The sequence below is a fragment of the Mytilus galloprovincialis genome, chromosome 5 (assembly GCF_965363235.1).
Source record: "Mytilus galloprovincialis chromosome 5, xbMytGall1.hap1.1, whole genome shotgun sequence".
Taxonomy (NCBI): Eukaryota; Metazoa; Mollusca; class Bivalvia; order Mytilida; family Mytilidae; genus Mytilus; species Mytilus galloprovincialis.
In genome coordinates this window covers 78,741,808-78,757,674 of record NC_134842.1, presented here as the reverse complement: position 1 = coordinate 78,757,674, position 15,867 = coordinate 78,741,808, and positions in this window count along the sequence as shown.

Genomic DNA, 15,867 nt, shown 5'->3' with positions numbered 1-15,867 from the left:
ACAACGGGTATCATCATATGGCCCGGTTGTCATAGCCACAATGCTGCCCTCTTATTTATTGATATGACATGGCCTCATGAGACTTAAAACCCAATTTGCACTAACATGAGCTACACGAATGGTGGCACATGTGGAGCAGCAGAAATCTATTGTTGTGGGGGTTCGTTTTTCTCAGTCTTTTGTTTCCATTTAGTGTTTGTAGTCAGGAATGGTTTCTTGCTGTGTTATCATTTTTTTGAGACACATGTGCTGTGCATATTATATTTTGGTGTGGTGCATATGGCAAAATCAAAGGTACTTTATTCAAATGATTTGCACAACGTGACTTTGTCCCTTTTGATCAAATTACTTCACTTAGCTTAAGATTGAAAATATAATTTATTATAGATTTGCGGATAATCCAGTCCTTTTCCGTCATGTATCTAAAACTAATTTATCTTTAAAAACTTCCTTTGGCGGATACTTTCAACAGTTTTGTGTCATTCTTAGGGAAATTGCTTAAAGATTGACTTTTTACGAAATATGAAGATTAAAATCAACATGTTTTTAAAAGAATTTGGCCGAAAAATTAAGTCAGGAGAATGTAATTTAGTGGTTGTCGTTTGTTTATGTGTTACATATGTTTTTCGTTCATTTTTTTATATTAATAAGGCCGTTAGTTTTCTCGTTTGAATTGTTTTACATTGTCTTATCGGGGCCTTTAATAGCTGACTATGCGGTATGGGCTTTTCTCATTGTTGAAGGCCGTACGTTGACATATAGTTGTTAATGTCAGTTTTGTCATTTTGGTCTCTTGTGAACAGTTGTCTCATTGACAATCATACCACATCTTCTTTTTATAACCTTCCAGCGCACCGGAGATAATCCACAATTTGTAGATGGGTTCGTTATGCTCAGTCTTTTGTTTTCAATCCTGTGTTGTGTGCACTTTTGTTGTACGTTGGTATTTTTATCTATAAGTCATGGCGTTGTTAGATAATTTTCGACTAAATTTGGATGTTCTGTAGTATATATCGCCTCTCTTGTAGAAATATCAGAAATGTTTATGACTTAGGTCCGTTAATTAAGAAGTTCTAATGATAGGTTATGTTTTTGTTTTGGTATAGAGATTTTTGTATTAAGAAGTACTTATGATAGGTTATGTTTTTTTTAGTACTGAGGTTTTTGTATTTATAAGTACTTATGATAGGTTATGTTTTTTTTAGTACTGAGGTTTTTGTATTAATAATATAAGTACTTATGATAGGTGATGTTTTTTTTAGTACTGAGGTTTTCGTATTAAGAAGTACTTATGATAGGTTATGTTTTTTTTAGTACTGAGGTTTTTGTATTAATAAGTACTTATGATAGGTGATGTTTTTTTTAGTACTGAGGTTTTTGTATTAATAAGTACTTATGATAGGTTATGTTTTTTTAGTATTGAGGTTTTTTGTATTAATAAGTACTTATGATAGGTGATGTTTTTTTTAGTACTGAGGTTTTTGTATTAATAAGTACTTATGATAGGTTATGTTTTTTTTAGAACTGAGGTTTTCGTATTAATAAGTACTTATGATAGGTTATGTTTTTTTTGTACTGAGGTTTTTGTATTAAGAAGAACTTATGATAGGTTATGTTATTTTTAGTACTGAGGTTTTTGTATTAATAAGTACTTATGATAGGTTATGTTTTTGTTTTGGTATAGAGATTTTTGTATTAAGAAGTACTTATGATAGGTTATGTTTTTTTTAGTACTGAGGTTTTTGTATTAATAAGTACTTATGATAGGTTATGTTTTTGTTTTGGTATAGAGGTTTTTGTATTAATAAGTACTTATGATAGGTGATGGTAGATTATATGTTTTTTTTAGTACTGAGGTTTTCGTATTAATAAGTACTTATGATAGGTTATGTTTTTTTAGTACTGAGGTTTTTGTATTAATAAGTACTTATGATAGGTTATGTTTTTTTAGTACTGAGGTTTTTGAATTAAGAAGTACTTATGATAGGTTATGTTTTTTTTAGTACTGAGGTTTTTGTATTAATAAGTACTTATGATAGGTTATGTTTTTTTTAGTACTGAGGTTTTTGTATTAATAAGTACTTATGATAGGTTATGTTTTTTTTAGTACTGAGGTTTTTGTATTAATATGTACTTATGATAGGTTATGTTTTTTTTAGTACTGAGGTTTTTGTATTAATAAGTACTTATGATAGGTGATGTTTTTTTTAGTACTGAGGTTTTTGTATTAATAAGTACTTATGATAGGTGATGGTAGATTATATGTTTTTTAGTACTGAGGTTTTTGTATTAATAAGTACTTATGATAGGTTATGTTTTTTTTAGTACTGAGGTTTTTGTATTAAGAAGTACTTATGATAGGTTATGTTTTTTTTAGTACTGAGGTTTTTGTATTAATAAGTACTTATGATAGGTTATGTTTTTTTTAGTACTGAGGTTTTCGTATTAATATGTACTTATGATAGGTTATGTTTTTTTTAGTACTGAGGTTTTTGTATTAATAAGTACTTATGATAGGTGATGTTTTTTTAGTACTGAGGTTTTTGTATTAATAAGTACTTATGATAGGTGATGGTAGATTATATGTTTTTTAGTACTGAGGTTTTTGTATTAAGAAGTACTTATGATAGGTTATGTTTTTTTTAGTACTGAGGTTTTTGTATTAATAAGTACTTATGATAGGTTATGTTTTTTTTAGTACTGAGGTTTTCGTATTAATATGTACTTATGATAGGTTATGTTTTTTTTAGTACTGAGGTTTTTGTATTAAGAAGTACTTATGATAGGTTATGTTTTTTTTAGTACTGAGGTTTTTGTATTAATAAGTACTTATGATAGGTTATGTTTTTTTTAGTACTGAGGTTTTCGTATTGATAAGTACTGATGATAGGTTATGTTTTTTTTAGTACTGAGGTTTTTGTATTAATAAGTACTTATGATAGGTTATGTTTTTTTTAGTACTGAAGTTTTTGTATTAATAAGTACTTATGATAGGTGATGTTTTTTTTAGTACTGAGGTTTTTGTATTAATAAGTACTTATGATAGGTGATGGTAGATTATATGTTTTTTAGTACTGAGGTTTTTGTATTAATAAGTACTTATGATAGGTTATGTTTTTTTTAGTACTGAGGTTTTTGTATTAATAAGTACTTATGATAGGTGATGGTAGATTATATGTTTTTTAGTACTGAGGTTTTTGTATTAATAAGTACTTATGATAGGTTATGTTTTTTTTAGTACTGAGGTTTTTGTATTAATAAGTACTTATGATAGGTTATGTTTTTTTTAGTACTGAGGTTTTTGTATTAATAAGTACTTATGATAGGTTATGTTTTTTTTAGTACTGAGGTTTTTGTATTAATAAGTACTTATGATAGGTTATGTTTTTTTTAGTATTGAGGTTTTTGTATTAATAAGTACTTATGATAGGTTATGTTTTTTTTAGTATTGAGGTTTTCGTATTAATAAGTACTTATGATAGGATATGTTTTTTTAGTATTGAGGTTTTCGTATTAATAAGTACTTATGATAGGTGATGTTTTTTTTAGTACTGAGGTTTTCGTATTAATAAGTACTTATGATAGGTTATGGTAGATTATATGTTTTTTAGTACTGAGGTTTTCGTATTAATAAGTACTTATGATAGGTGATGGTAGATTATATGTTTTTTAGTACTGAGGTTTTTGTATTAATAAGTACTTATGATAGGTTATGTTTTTTTAGTACTGAGGTTTTCGTATTAATAAGTACTTATGATAGGTTATGTTTTTTTTAGTACTGAGGTTTTTGTATTAATAAGTACTTATGATAGGTTATGTTTTTTTTAGTACTGAGGTTTTCGTATTAATAAGTACTTATGATAGGTTATGTTTTTTTTAGTACTGAGGTTTTTGTATTAATAAATACTTATGATAGGTTAAGTTTTTTTTAGTACTGAGGTTTTCGTATTAATAAGTACTTATGATAGGTTATGTTTTTTTTAGTACTGAGGTTTTTGTATTAATAAATACTTATGATAGGTTATGTTTTTTTAGTACTGAGGTTTTCGTATTAATAAGTACTTATGATAGGTTATGTTTTTTTTAGTACTGAGGTTTTTGTATTAATAAGTACTTATGATAGGTGATGTTTTTGTTTTGGTATAGAGATTTTTGTATTAAGAAGTACTTATGATAGGTTATGTTTTTTTTAGTACTGAGGTTTTTGTATTAATAAGTACTTATGATAGGTTATGTTTTTGTTTTGGTATAGAGGTTTTTGTATTAATAAGTACTTATGATAGGTGATGGTAGATTATATGTTTTTTTTAGTACTGAGGTTTTCGTATTAATAAGTACTTATGATAGGTTATGTTTTTTTTTAGTACTGAGGTTTTTGTATTAATAAGTACTTATGATAGGTTATGTTTTTTTAGTACTGAGGTTTTTGTATTAAGAAGTACTTATGATAGGTGATGGTAGATTATATGTTTTTTTAGTACTGAGGTTTTTGTATTAATAAGTACTTATGATAGGTGATGGTAGATTATATGTTTTTTTAGTACTGAGGTTTTTGTATTAATAAGTACTTATGATAGGTGATGGTAGATTATATGTTTTTTAGTACTGAGGTTTTTGTATTAATAAGTACTTATGATAGGTGATGGTAGATTATATGTTTTTTAGTACTGAGGTTTTTGTATTAATAAGTACTTATGATAGGTGATGGTAGATTATATGTTTTTTTTAGTACTGAGGTTTTTGTATTAATAAGTACTTATGATAGGTGATGGTAGATTATATGTTTTTTAGTACTGAGGTTTTTGTATTAATAAGTACTTATGATAGGTGATGGTAGATTATATGTTTTTTAGTACTGAGGTTTTTGTATTAATAAGTACTTATGATAGGTGATGGTAGATTATATGTTTTTTTTAGTACTGAGGTTTTTGTATTAATAAGTACTTATGATAGGTGATGGTAGATTATATGTTTTTTAGTACTGAGGTTTTTGTATTAATAAGTACTTATGATAGGTGATGGTAGATTATATGTTTTTTAGTACTGAGGTTTTTGTATTAATAAGTACTTATGATAGGTGATGGTAGATTATATGTTTTTTAGTACTGAGGTTTTTGTATTAATAAGTACTTATGATAGGTGATGGTAGATTATATGTTTTTTTTAGTACTGAGGTTTTTGTATTAATAAGTACTTATGATAGGTGATGGTAGATTATATGTTTTTTAGTACTGAGGTTTTTGTATTAATAAGTACTTATGATAGGTGATGGTAGATTATATGTTTTTTAGTACTGAGGTTTTCGTATTAATAAGTACTTATGATAGGTGAAGGTAGATTATGTGTTTTTTAGTACTGAGGTTTTTGTATTAATAAGTACTTATGATAGGTGATGGTAGATTATATGTTTTTGATTATGTCAGTGTTTAACCTCTTAATATAACACTCCATGACCAAATATTGTATACCTTTTCATTTACATATGTTATATGAAAAATGAAATTTGTAAAGGGAAATATAAAGGACAAGGTACGATTAGCATCAGAGAACGGCCCCCAATTTTCGTTCAAATTAAAAGTGACCTGCCATTAATTATAATACTATATTCTAAGTTTAAAACACCTGTAAACACCTCAATATTCGGGAGAAGGGAAGAACATTTGCAGTTTCCAAACCTTTTTCTGCATTATAAACTTTGAGCGTACCTACGGCCCACGATCATATTAATACCAAACATTTTGAGAATATAAATGTTGATGCAGTTCAAATATTGTAGTGGGCTGTAGGTACGATCATAGTTACAAAATAAGAAAAGGAAAAGAAAATCGTCGTAATTTTCATTGAATCATCGAAATTTTTAATGCCCGCGTCACACTGTCCCGATTTTTACGCCGATGGCAACACGATTATGGAAATTTTCAAAATCGGGACTGATCGTATCCAGATCGGGCTATTCGTAGTGCCATCTTTAACCATCGTAGAACCATCGGCCACTTTTTCTAGCCTTCGGTGACAACTTCGGGAAGGGTTCTAAATTTTTTAACATGTTAAAAAATCCCCGAAGGTGCGTCCGATGTTTAGGGTTCGTATTGAGTTCGTATCACCATCCTCACCATCGTAATGTCACCGGCAATGCATCTTTGAACATCGTATTGCATTCGTGTTTCTATCGTTCCCATCGGGCAGTTTTGACATTACGATGTCTACACGAATGAATCACGAAGCTAACCGGAGGTCTTACGATGTCAACACGACTTCGTGAAGACCTCGTAATCCCGTCGTGATGCCATCGAATAAAAGTACGAAGGTGACAAGATGGAACTACGACTGCAATAAATCCAGCTAAATGTAAGTTAATTTTCGCGCTTAAATACATTTAAAGTGCCATGCGCGATATGCACTGGTCAGTCTAATACGACAGTTAAGAAAGACGTTTACAAAACATGGACCTCATATCATATGATTCTATGAGAACAAGAAAGGCGACAGCGTTGTTTCTATTAATTCAAATGGAACAAGAAGAGCAGGTATTACAGGCTCAGGATTTACTTTTACAAATAAAATATTATTTTTTGTCAATTTTTCATATCAAATAACATAATAAAAATCATAAACGCGCCTCGTATACCAATACTGCAGGTACACGTATATAGGGAAACCAACTTTTTCTTCATTATTCTGATTTTTATGTATCGTCTGAGTTGTTGTCACACGAATGTTTACTCCATAAACATTTTGTTTTCTATATGTCATATTTTGCCGCATTTGTTGCTTTCCCCACATCCTTCTATATTATTATGATATTCTCCTGGAAAGAGCTCTTTTTGAATAAAAGGGATCAACGAACCCATTACCTTACCTTTAAGATAGATCAGTAAACATGGGCATAATTATGGGTGATTATTCAGACTAGTGCACACATTTTACAGTTCAAACAAGGCAATGCCGAGCGTGGCATCCCCTCGTATGTAACATATTGGGGACAAATATGGACACTATATTTGTATATGACACATGCAGAAAATGGTAAATTGAATACGCATATTTGATACATAAACTATTTTTTTTTAGAAATCAACCAAATTATTCAGTAACTGGAAATACCCACGGTCTTCCGTCTTATGATTAAACCAAAAATTAAATGTACAATATAATATATATTCAATATTGATCAAACAATTTAAAACCCGTGATGCCTTCGGCATATAATTTAATTGCATCGTAAGCTGTACACGACGTCTTTTAGACATCGTATGGCCATCGCGCCATCATCGTAATCCATCGTGTAGCCTTCGTGATCCATCTTGTAGGCTTCGACTGAGATATGAAGCTTAAATACCGTCTTCGGTTAACCTTCGTATGTTCATCTTTTGCTATCGTATATACTTTCGGCACCCTGGTATAGACTTCGTTATTCTTCGTACTTGCTTCGGTCACTTTTGGGTATTTTAACGAGATCGGGACCAACTTCGTACGAACTTACAATTTTCGCATTCGGGTGTCCATCGTATATAAAAATCGGGACAGTGTGACGCGGGCATAATGCCCGCGTCACACTGTCCCGATTTTTACGCCGATGGCAACACGATTATGGAAATTTTCAAAATCGGGACTGATCGTATCCAGATCGGGCTATTCGTAGTGCCATCTTTAACCATCGTAGAACCATCGGCCACTTTTTCTAGCCTTCGGTGACAACTTCGGGAAGGGTTCTAAATTTTTTAACATGTTAAAAAATCCCCGAAGGTGCGTCCGATGTTTAGGGTTCGTATTGAGTTCGTATCACCATCCTCACCATCGTAATGTCACCGGCAATGCATCTTTGAACATCGTATTGCATTCGTGTTTCTATCGTTCCCATCGGGCAGTTTTGACATTACGATGTCTACACGAATGAATCACGAAGCTAACCGGAGGTCTTACGATGTCAACACGACTTCGTGAAGACCTCGTAATCCCGTCGTGATGCCATCGAATAAAAGTACGAAGGTGACAAGATGGAACTACGACTGCAATAAATCCAGCTAAATGTAAGTTAATTTTCGCGCTTAAATACATTTAAAGTGCCATGCGCGATATGCACTGGTCAGTCTAATACGACAGTTAAGAAAGACGTTTACAAAACATGGACCTCATATCATATGATTCTATGAGAACAAGAAAGGCGACAGCGTTGTTTCTATTAATTCAAATGGAACAAGAAGAGCAGGTATTACAGGCTCAGGATTTACTTTTACAAATAAAATATTATTTTTTGTCAATTTTTCATATCAAATAACATAATAAAAATCATAAACGCGCCTCGTATACCAATACTGCAGGTACACGTATATAGGGAAACCAACTTTTTCTTCATTATTCTGATTTTTATGTATCGTCTGAGTTGTTGTCACACGAATGTTTACTCCATAAACATTTTGTTTTCTATATGTCATATTTTGCCGCATTTGTTGCTTTCCCCACATCCTTCTATATTATTATGATATTCTCCTGGAAAGAGCTCTTTTTGAATAAAAGGGATCAACGAACCCATTACCTTACCTTTAAGATAGATCAGTAAACATGGGCATAATTATGGATGATTATTCAGACTAGTGCACACATTTTACAGTTCAAACAAGGCAATGCCGAGCGTGGCATCCCCTCGTATGTAACATATTGGGGACAAATATGGACACTATATTTGTATATGACACATGCAGAAAATGGTAAATTGAATACGCATATTTGATACATAAACTATTTTTTTTTAGAAATCAACCAAATTATTCAGTAACTGGAAATACCCACGGTCTTCCGTCTTATGATTAAACCAAAAATTAAATGTACAATATAATATATATTCAATATTGATCAAACAATTTAAAACCCGTGATGCCTTCGGCATATAATTTAATTGCATCGTAAGCTGTACACGACGTCTTTTAGACATCGTATGGCCATCGCGCCATCATCGTAATCCATCGTGTAGCCTTCGTGATCCATCTTGTAGGCTTCGACTGAGATATGAAGCTTAAATACCGTCTTCGGTTAACCTTCGTATGTTCATCTTTTGCTATCGTATATACTTTCGGCACCCTGGTATAGACTTCGTTATTCTTCGTACTTGCTTCGGTCACTTTTGGGTATTTTAACGAGATCGGGACCAACTTCGTACGAACTTACAATTTTCGCATTCGGGTGTCCATCGTATATAAAAATCGGGACAGTGTGACGCGGGCATAAACGAACTACGGCCCGGAGATGAATTCTGGTATTCACTGGATCCGACGTCGTATAGACTTATCATCGTGCTATAATGGTTTTAATATTAAACACATACGATACAATGAATGACACAGGAAAAGAATTCCTGTATTTATTATTGTATGAATTTAAAGAGATATTTTAGTAGACCGTCGAATTTTGACCAAAATTAGAAGGAACTGTGACAAACTTCAGAGAAATTTTGAGAATTTTCATGAAGTTTTTTGTTACGTTGTTCATACTCAACACACAGTTCCTTTGTGACTTAATTTCAAATTAAAAAAAACCACTGTGGCATAGACGTGAATCATGTCGAAACACAAATATATCTTTTGTAGCTTGAAACCTGCACAATTGTGTTAAGCATGTAATCTCCGTTGAATGGTGTTCACTAAACAGAAACAATTTTGACTGAACATTCCCCTTACTAAACAGATTGATATTGATGTTAACATTAAATTGTGTTATAAATAAAATCGTTTACCTAAATTGTATTAATCTCTATCGATGCTTTTATGAAAAGTTCTTTCTTTCACGTCTGCTTATCTATCAAGTATGGCATGCCAAGTTAACCTTTCAGACAATTATCAAACTGTGATACTTACCTACATTAATGTTTAAGCCTTTTACATGTTTTATGGCATTTGTGTTTTTCATTCGAGTGTTACTGATAAGTATTTTGTACACGAAACATAGGTCTGTCGAACAAAATTGCAAGCATGATATATTTGACTTTGATGTGTTTTTTTCCTTTGATACTCAATATTCGTTTGTTTTCTTTGACGAGTATATCTGTTTGAAAGACTAAACGAATCTATTTTTTTTTATTTACATATGATTAAACTCATTATAATACTGCTATTTAAGAGTAGGTGTTATTGATTGAATGTTGTTTTCTGACCGTCCAGAAGCAAAGACTTCATGAATATTTTTGACAACAAGTGATATAGATAATATAAGACAAGAATTACGAAGTGACACGCGTTTTCGTTGGAAAAAGAGCGACTTGAAAGCGGGGGACAATTGCAAAAAATAAAAAATCACTATGACCATGACACATAATTTAGTGTTTAATATTTTTGTTTGATCTTTATTACTGTTAAACTTACAAAATTGAATAGTTAAAATTTAAACCTGGTGTCTTACTTCTTATGTCATCAATTTATTCAGTACTCATTTTACTTTTTTTTGTCATTTTCCCCTCGTTTTCAAGAAGAACTGAATGGATACATTATGTTTAAAGTATGTATAATTCTTCTTCTTTTCCTCGCGATTTTGATTAATTTTTTGACATCGACCTATGATATTTGGCATAACGTGTTTAATATCAATATGACCTTAGTCGATGATCTCAAGGTCGATATAATTGATGTTTTGTTCGTGACCTTAGACTTTAAAGGCATAATAATTGAGTTTTATATGTTCAACAATGCAACACTATATATACTGACAGGCTAATTATTTTTACTGCACCGAAAGAATGATTCCTTGAGGTCACATCCATGTTATATAATGAGTCGTGAATTATCTCCAAAATGGTTGATATCCCAACCCATTGCCTTGATAGGTAATTTCTAATTTACCATAGATTTATTACCCAGGCGACACATTAACACCAACAACCTACATCATAAATATGCCTTAACTGCCTGGATTAGACATTTTATTGCAGATGAGGAATATGTGTAGTACAAACCACGTCTCTTTCATTTTATCAACTGTTAAATTTCTTTTAAATCTGTTACCACAACCCCTTATTAACAATTTCTCAATTTTCATGAACACACTTTCAGATTCAAACAGGTTGTGCAGGTCTCTTTATTTAAAAAAAAAATGTTTGTTGTTGCTAAGCAACATTTGGGTTTTTGTGCACCTGATGTTTCTAGATGTTTGCATTAAAGTGTTATACCATATGGGATAGAACATTCATTCTTTCAAAATTACTCAATTCATACTTCATATAATACGCAGAACCCATGATCGAACGGTTGCTATGCACTTGTTATGTTGCTAAGTTGATGATAAGCATTAAGTGAACTACAATTGAACTAACTTTTGACTTGTAACTATAAATTGTTCATCAACAAACAATCTGCATTACCTTTAAAATCGTTAAATAAAATGACTAATTGATTTGCAGTTGTCCACAATTCAAATATTTGTTTGCCGTTGCCAATCAACATGTATGTTGCTATGCTCAATTACGGAATTTGTTAATAATAAAGATGCATATGATAGTATATTGGAAATGAATCACCATATGGAAAAGAAAAACATTCAAACAACTGCTATATGCATTCTTTATACACCAATTATTTTAACCGTTGCTTGGCAACATTTCGGTTGCAACCAGACACAAGTTGTTTCCTTTTTCCTTTTTCCTTTTTCGATATTCAAATTTTGAAAAATATTACAAGTCCAAACTGAATTTTTTTTCCCTCAAATTTTTTTTTCACCAATTTTTTTTTCCTCAAATTTTTTTTCACAAAATTTTTTTTCCTCAATTATTTTTTCCTCATTTTTTTCGTTTCCTCATTCGTTTTCTATTTCCTTTTTCGATTTTCATTTCCTTATTCGGTTTCTATTTCCTTTTTTGATTTTGATTTCCTTATTTGGTTTCTATTTCCTTATTCGATTTTCATTTCCTTATTCGGTTTCTATTTCCTTATTCGATTTTCATTTCCTTATTCGGTTTCTATTTCCTTATTCGATTTTCATTTCCTTATTCGGTTTCTATTTCCTTTTTCGATTTTCATTTCCTTATTCGTTTTCTATTTCCTTTTTGATTTTGATTTTCTTATTCGGTTTCTTTTTCCTTTTTTGATTTTCATTTCCTTATTCGGTTTCTTTTTCCTTATTCAGTTTCTATTTCCTTATTCAATTTTCATTTCCTTATTCGGTTTCTATTTCCTTATTCGGTTTCTTTTTTCCCTATTTGGTTTCTATTTCCTTATTCGATTTTCATTTCCTTATTCGGTTTCTTTTTCCTTATTGGTTTTTCATTTCCTTATTCGGTTTCTTTTTCATTATTCGGTTTCTATTTCCTTATTCGATTTTCATTTCCTTATTCGGTTTCTTTTCCTTATTCGATTTTCATTTCCTTGTTCGGTTTCTATTTCCTTTTTTGATTTTCATTCCCTTATTCGGTTTCTTTTTCCTTATTCGATTTTCATTTCCTTATTCGGTTTCTATTTCCTTTTTGGATTTTCATTTCCTTATTCGGTTTCTTTTTCCTTATTCGGTTTCTATTTCCTTATTCGATTTTCATTTCCTTATTCGTTTTCTATTTCCTTTTTCGATTTTCATTTCCCAATTCGGTTTGTATTTCCTTTTTTGATTTTCATTTCCTTATTCGGTTACTTTTTCCTTATTTGGATTTCTATTTCCTTAGTCGGTTTGCGGGAGAAAATCGTTTCGTAGTGCCGGGACACTACAACTACCATGGCATGCAGTCGTTTTGTATACTCATTTTTCAATTATATTTGTACAAAACAATTAACAAGGGTTAGTACCCTAGTAATAAAAAACGAGACACATTTAAAGTGAAATACAGGGTATGTTACTAGAGGTTGTATATATATATATATATATAATCCCTCAAAAATGCAGTTTTATATGGTACATGTATGTATATATGATTAACCAAGTGTGTTCCGTCCTGCCTGTCGATTTGTCCATAGATCTGTAAAGTACTAGTAGTTACATTATGTAGGTGGTCTTTTTACCGAGCACAGAAAAAAAATCCATCATACATGTCATTTTTACCGCGCTGAAGTACGTCCATTATTCATTTTTCATTATTCAAAATTTAATAATGAATAATGAAATAGTTCACTATTCACTATTCAATGTAAATGAAATAGTTTAGGTTTCATTATTCAAGTTGGAGCGGTGAATAGAAAAATTAAAATTAAAAAAAAAAATAACTGACACTATAGCTAATTTCCGTATTTCTAAATTCGTCATTTTGGTGTTATCAAACGAACATTTCGCTGCAAATGTTTGCACCTGTCCTAAGTCAGGAATCTGATGTACAGTAGTTGTCGTTTGTTTATGTAATATATACGTGTTTCTCGTTTCTCGTTTTGTTTATATAGATTAGACCGTTGGTTTTCCCGTTTGAATGGTTTTACACTAGTAATTTTGGGGCCCTTTATAGCTTGTTGTTCGGTGTGAGCCAAGGCTCCGTGTTGAAGGCCGTACTTTAACCTATAATGGTTTACTTTTTAAATTGTTATTTGTATGGAGAGTTGTCTCATTGGCACTCACACCACATCTTCCTATATCTATTCAAATTATTATAAGAAAAAAATAAAAACACTCTGTAAATCTTTTATTTTATTTATTTATTTAGTTCAGGAGGATAAACTAATGGCTTTTCCTTAACTCTTTTTAACAGAAATTAAAATTGAGAATGGAAATGGGGAATGTGCCAAAGAGACAACAACCCGACCATAGAAAAAAAAACAACAGCAGAAGGTCACCAATAGGTCTTCAATGTAGCGGGAAATTCCCGCACCCGGAGGCGTCCTTCAGCTGGCCCCTAAACAAATATATACTAGTTCAGTGATAATGAACGCCATACTAATTCCATGTATGGACAACCTTAATGCCAAAACATATATATCAAAATACTCTACGTTGTCTTTTTTTATTTCCCCTGGATCTTTGCTATTTTGCATCCTCTGATTAAAGATATAACAAGTTGATTGTGCAGCAATGACCATTAGAGGGGTTACGGTGGACCTAAATATCAAAACACGCGTGAAAAATTAAGAAATAGCCAATTTTGAATAATGAAATGGATATTTTGAATAATGGAATGGACTGCTGTGACCATTCAGCCCGTTATTACAGATAAATCTTATACCTCATTTGAAAACTTACTAAGAATGGAACAAAAGGTATATAGTCAATATGTTTCGCAACGCATATTAGAGGAGTACCGACGGACATTTAAGTATGTGCCTGTCCCAAGTCAGGAGCCTGTTATTCCGTGGTTGTCGTTTGTTTATGTGTTACATATTTGTTTTTCGTTCATTTTTTCACATAAATAAGGCCGTTAGTTTTCTCGTTTGAATTGTTTTACATTGTCTAATCGGGGCCTATTATAGCTGACTATGCGGTATAGGCTTTGCTCATTGTTGAATGCCGTTCGGTGACCTATTGTTGTTACTGTCTGTGTCTTTTTGGTCTTTTGTGGATAGTTGTCTCATTGGCAATCATACCGCATCTTCTTTTTTGTCTTTAATATAGAAATACGCGTGAACATTGAGAACTAGCTTATTTGGAATAATGGAACGGACTGCTGCAACCCGTCAGCTCCTAATTCAGGAAAAAAAAATATACACCAAATTAAAGCTTATTGATTAGAGGAATACATTGAGAATAAACGATATGTGCCGCAATGACAATTAGCTGGATTGCGGAGGCCTAAATACAAAAATACGCGTGAAAATTAAGAAATAGCAAATTTTTAATAATGAAATGAATATTTTGAATAATGAAATGGACTGCTGTGACCCTTCAGCCCGTAAGTACAGATAAACCTTAGCTTATACCTCACTCGAATGCTTATTAAGAATGGAACAAAAGGTATATAGTCAATATGTTCCGCAACGCATATTATAGGAGTACCGACGGACTTAATATCGAAATACGCGTGAACATTGAGAAATAGCTTAATTTCAATAATGGAATAGACTACTGCAAATCGTTTTATGACCCCTTCAAGCTGTCGTTAATTCTCGTTGACCTCGAATTTAAGCCCTTATATAAGTTGAATATTTGTCTTTATGTAGTATAGAATTTTATCAATAAAACGACATCAAAGATTCATCAAAGATGTAATTTAATATATGATATATAAAACAAAAACAAATACCGATCACTCCAGTGACATTTAGAAATATAAATAGAAATATTTATGAAAAGCCAAAAAAGAAATGTACAGTGAAAACCTACCGCTTAGGACCGCTTAAATGATGTTGAGACCCCCGGTCTTTCAATGTACTAAATTATTTGACGAAATAATAGACTCTGTAATATATAAAACTTATACCAAATGGATGTAGATACACATATGATTAAAAATGAACTTGGGTTCTGGGTATTGTATTTATGTTAAAGAGCAACTTTGAACCTCTGTGGTGGCCAGACGGGCCCGGATCTCAGAAAAATATCTAAGTGGGAAATAGCCTAGGTCAATACCTTTGAAATGAGCTAGGTCCGGTTCAGAACTTTGATGTAGGGATATGCCGAGTAGTACCGAATGTGTGGTTAATACGGAAGATTACGTTAAGGGTCACCTTTGAACCGAGCTCTGTGGTGGCAAGACGGGCCCGGATCCCCAAGAAATATTTCAGTGGGAAATAGCTTATGTCAATACCTTTGAAAGGGATTGACACAAGCTATTTCCCACTTAAATATTTTTCTTGGATCCGGGACCGTCTGACCACCGTATTGAAATAGAAACCAAATACGGAAACAGAAACCAAATAAGGAAATGAATTTCGAATAAGGAAAAAGAAACCGAATAAGGAAACAGAAATGAAAAAAGGAAATGAAAATCAAATAAGGAAATAGAAACCGAAAAAGGAAATGAAAAAGGAAAAAGGAAAA